This window comes from Anastrepha ludens, chromosome 2, assembly GCF_028408465.1.
Source record: "Anastrepha ludens isolate Willacy chromosome 2, idAnaLude1.1, whole genome shotgun sequence".
Classification (NCBI taxonomy): domain Eukaryota; kingdom Metazoa; phylum Arthropoda; class Insecta; order Diptera; family Tephritidae; genus Anastrepha; species Anastrepha ludens.
Genome location: NC_071498.1, coordinates 122,217,998 through 122,223,461, shown reverse-complemented (window position 1 = coordinate 122,223,461; position 5,464 = coordinate 122,217,998).

Genomic DNA, 5,464 nt, shown 5'->3' with positions numbered 1-5,464 from the left:
ATTTTTACAATTATTGATTTTTTTTTTGTTTTTGAAATTTTGCTAAAGTCAAGTCGTATAAATGGTATGTTTTTATTTTTGTAAAATAAAGCAATTGAGTACCAAAAAAAAAAATTATTGAAAATCATTATTTTTTCGGGCCTCCGACTACCCCTCAGCTCTAGCTCAATTGACCTCACCTGACCTAAACTAATCTGTGGTATTTTAGCCTATCTTGCCTCGAATGATCTCAAAGCGTTTTTCTTTTCCTAAATAAAAGTCCACCAGGCTAAATTGATAATTTACGGTCAAAATATTTTCGAAAAATATACCTTAAGAACTCTGAGTTCCATATAAAATATTTAAGTCTCGCCCTTAAAATGAAATAAAAAACAATGCATTTACTAAAAATCTTCCATATTTCGTTTTATACCACCGTCAGTTAAAATATGACACTGAGCTTCAATCTCGTCGAAAATATTGGCTTATAAATCTATTTTCATAGCAACAGATTGTAAAGTTATTTTTTGTATGCGAAATAATTTATTTGCATGTTTAACTGGATTTTCCAATTGTGTCAACATGAATTACTATTCACATATTTTTGTTGCAATTTTTTCCATCGTTTTTTTATTTATTTTTATTTTGTTGACTGGCTGTGTCTGAGCAAAATCACCTGGCTTTATTTTCAATGGTATAGGCTTAACATAAGCCAACCATACAGTATTCATGAGTGCCAAGGATAAATGAAGGTACGTGGCCAGAGCATTACATATTCATAGATTCATACATACATACATATATGTTATAGGTATATATCTTTATTTGCATGCGATGGAAGGTCAAAAAGTTCGCGGTATGATAAGGAAGGTGTGCGAAATAGGAAATATTTTTTGCTTTTCAGGTACTATCGCGTTATTCATATTGGCTTCAGAGTGATGAGTGCGAGTTTCGTATCCAGTAAAAATGTGGTTCATAAATTTATTCCGATTTTCGCCACACACAAATTTAAATACTTGAGGAGACACCCGACGCGCTGTTGCTTCTGAGAGGTGTGAGAACTTTTGCCACCAATCTTGCGCTTGGCAACCGTCGTAGCTGAATGTGTTGCTGTGTTATTACCATTCGATAGTACACGGCTTCGAATCCCGGGGCATGAGACACCAAATGATAGATCGACCCCCGGCAGACAATGGAAACACCCCCGAGTGTATTTTTGCTATGAAAAAACTCCTCATAAAAGTCCATCTGCCATTCGGAGGCGGCATACAACTGTAGGTCCCTCCATTTGTGGAGCAAAACACCACAAATAGGAGGAGAAGCTCGACCAAGCACCCCATAAAAGGTATAAGCGTTAATAATATATATTTTTTACAATCTTCCACTTCCACTTCAAATCGTAGACATATCAAGAGGTGCTGGTGGGCGACTGCGAAATGTTTTATTTCATTGTCTTAACTGTTCCAGCATCTTAATGGCTCTCGATGTTTTCTCTCATTTTATCTCTCATTTGTGATGAATTGGCTCTCGCGAATAGACATACTCCAGTTAAAGTAACATTAGCTTGGTAGGTAGGTAGAACTGGCATTCGGTTTTTAAATCAGCTCACTTAGTCCATTGCGATACCAAAGTAACAGTTTACCTGCTCCTCATCGTTAAATCATTTTGTTTTAAATGTAAACCCATTGATCTGGCTCGCACTTATATCCCTAAGGTCATCAGTATCATTTAAGAGCGATGAGCCAACCTAGTGGCATGCCACGGAGGACAGTTATCGAGAAGATGTCTTTCTCCTCCTCATTCTTGGAGCTTCTGTAATAGTCGAAATCAGGTACGTTTAATATTTGAGCATGTGGACTTAGGAGACAGTAGCCTGGGATCAAAGCAACTAACATAGAGATGTCTTTCCTTGACCGATTAAGTAGAACTTTTGAGCACTTGATGTAAATTTTGGCCACATACTATTTGTAGAATTACATACCAGACTATCCACTCATCTCGTGCAGGCTGAATATATGATGGATACAAAAATATCCGGCCATCTCTTTAAGAAATGCCCGGCATTTGCGAGAAATGATGGAATTAGTGACAACGCCACCAAGAGATTTAATCTCGCTTGGCTATCATAATTGGATATAGATTTCTCCAAAGGTAGTCAGATTTTGCCAAACCAAAAAAACTATTTCATTATTGACTGGAATTTCAGTGAGTAGGATCCGATCCGATCCGAAACGCTACGGTAAGAAGCCAAAAGTAAACATTAGCTAACAATCGAAACAATCGACCAAAACACTCTCACTCGCTTCTGGTCAGCGATTGTAAAAACATATCGATGGTTTTCTTTCGACATACTTGGCAACGTTTCTTGCCAGTCGTGCTTAACATTAGCTATCGATTGAGTTCACATGACGTGGTCGATGATAAGCCACTCGAATCGAAACAATCGAAAAACATTTCTATCGTATAATCAGGCACCGAGTCATTTGATGGCTGGATTGTACTTTTGCTATGAAGGCGATTCTCTCGATTACTTAATCAACTTGGTCTCGCATATCCATACTAAAGAATGCTTGGATGATGTTTGAAATGGTCACAAACGATACTCCAGTCATTGACGCGTTTTGGTCACTATTAAATTTTAAAGGTGGAGCTTCGAGCACAACATTTAGACACTGGAAAGCCGCCTCGATCGGCCGGTCGAAGGGCTAATCGCCCACAATTGACATTCGACCTTATGCCACTACGCCATGCCACTAATAAATCATCACTTTTTCCTCGTAAACGCATGACATTTCTTTCATTATGATTTGTGGTGGTTTTCTTCGCTTAGTGAATAACTTAACCATGGCAAGAAATTTTCTCTATTGCTGATGTGTTCTTTCCGCTATTACCGAAATTTAGTAGGTGGAAATGAGATATGGTGGGAAAATGTTAAATTTGCCAATACCATCGTAAAATTTGGCAATTTTAATAGTAATTCTACTCATACTATTTTGCCTACGAATGCTAAGTATTTATGCTATTCACAAGTACTTGAAACATTCATCATAGTAAAAAATTATGTTGCAAGCAGTTTTGTGTTTTGATTTCCTATGACTTTTGTTGTGATGATTTTGTTGTTTTGTTTGATAAATTTACGCTTTAAGGTAGTAGTCTGGTAACTTATTTTGAAAATTTCGAATTTAGATTTTTTACATATTTTGAAAGTGCGATACATTGGTAATACACTGTACAAATTTGAGACCGAAATTCGAAATATTGACGAAATTATAGCACATACATGAGAGTGGCTCGTACTTGCGCGCGCTAGGCCGCTAAAACTTTAAACACGTTTTTCTCAAAACAATTTTTTTCCGGATGGCCGTCGTGAAAAAAAATTTTCTATCTAACGGATTGAGCTGAAATTTAGATATGTTTTTCTACACATCAATAGTTCTGGCGGGTAGTAGATTTAATTTATTTCGTCCCTAACTTTCCATTTTTTAGTCCGATTTCCACTTTAAAAAAAGACATTTTTCTTACGAAGTCCGCCATTTTGTTATTTTTTGTCAAAATCATTTGATCTTACTACCCGCCAGAATGACAAGCACACTAAGCAATTTGTTTTTTCTGTTTTAGATGACCACAAGTGACGAAATCACGCCGGCCAGCCACTGTACCTCTTTTTTTGCCGCTTGCTGCAGTGTACAAAAATAGTATCAAAACATTAAAAAAAAAAAAATTTTTTTTTGTACACCTTCTGATACCTTTAATAACATATCAGAAAATCAAACCGATTGAATTTTATTTTCCCTTCCAAAAAATGTCCCAAACATGGCCTCAAAAAACGTGTAAGTTACCAGACTACTACCTTAACTACTGTTGATAAAGCAACCTCTCAAGTTACTGCGTTTTGTTGATTATCACTTCCCTACAGATAAATTTCGCGACGATGGTCTAAATTCTGTGCATTAACTGATATTATAAGTCATGAGTCATGCACTTAGATATTCATTGTATACAGATTTCATCTGAGGAAACCCCTTCAGAAATTTTATGGTAATTTTCTATAGCATTTTAACCATCTAGTGACCAAAACGACCCTTTCGTGAGAAAACTAATGGATTAAATTTTGCTACATAATTATACTTCGTATAATTTTACTATATGCATCTTGACGACACATTTCTTGCCAATATACATTTCAACTCTTCTTTCATTTATTTAAAAAAAAGTTTAGAAAAAGATTGTAAATTTAAAAAGGTCGTAGCAAAGAAATTTCTGACCAAAGAATGCAAAACGATTGTGAGGTTTTACTATAGAGGTCTAGATTTTCCATCCAGCGTTGAAATTATTGCGCCGCCAAAAATGTTGTTATACAGTGATTAATGTTTGAATCAATGATTATATTTTGGAAAACAATAACTTAATTTTCAATTACGAATATTTAGTTTTGCTTTTGCTTGCCAATTTCAATACTTGCATACGTAGAAACATTCGTATTTATAATTGTATTGAGTCGCCAAATAGTAGAAGTAAAAACAAACTTCCGCATAGCACTCAAACTCTCCAATTTTGTGAACCTTCTGACACTTACACATACATACATACATATATACAAAAATTTAGTATGACTACACATATTCACACACACGGACATAAGTAGTCAAAGCCACCCATGCATGTACAAATTCAAACCATGCGAAAGGTAGGCGCGAATGGCCTGTGGAATCGCCAGACAGCGAAATGGTAGCCATTGAAGTTTGGGTGAAAACTTAACCGGAAACTATATTTGGTTTATTTCATTTTCACATTTCTTTTTATATTTTTAATTCAATGCTTGCCACAGGATATACTTTAGCCACGCTAAGCTTGGCCTATGGCTGAATGGCGCAAGACCACAGTGACGTTGGCGGTACATGTGCTTGCATATATACATATTTACTTTATATATTATATTTACGCATACATATATGCATTGCAAGCATTGCTCGTGTGAATTTACCTTTGCTTTTGTGCTTGTATGCAATTCATTTGCACCTTGCAGTACAACTCACGTGAATTTGTGTCAGAGGATAGGTACCGCATACGAGTACATACATACATGTATGCGTATACGAGTGGTGGGTGTCTTTGCTGGTGAAACTTCAAGACCATAAGTCATATTTTTTCCTGAAGCTTTTTCTTCACCAAAACGGTTTTGTTTTTTGTGCTGCCTGCGTGAAAAATGAAACAGTTTCACGCTGTGGTTAGCAATAAGCCTGGGCATATCGTTTTGTGGTTTATGCTAACTGAGGTAGTAGCTCGACTAAGACTCTTAACTGGTATTGGTGATATGAGAAATATGCAAATGTGAGTATTAGCCGCTTAGAGGGCAATTAAAATGCTAGCTGTCGGAGCGACTTGCGCAGATTAGTCGAGAAAGTTATGTGCCTTGAAATATTGAAAAAATGTGCAGATGAAAAAATTGGTTTAATTGCTTCAATTGAAAGAATTATTTCAGGTA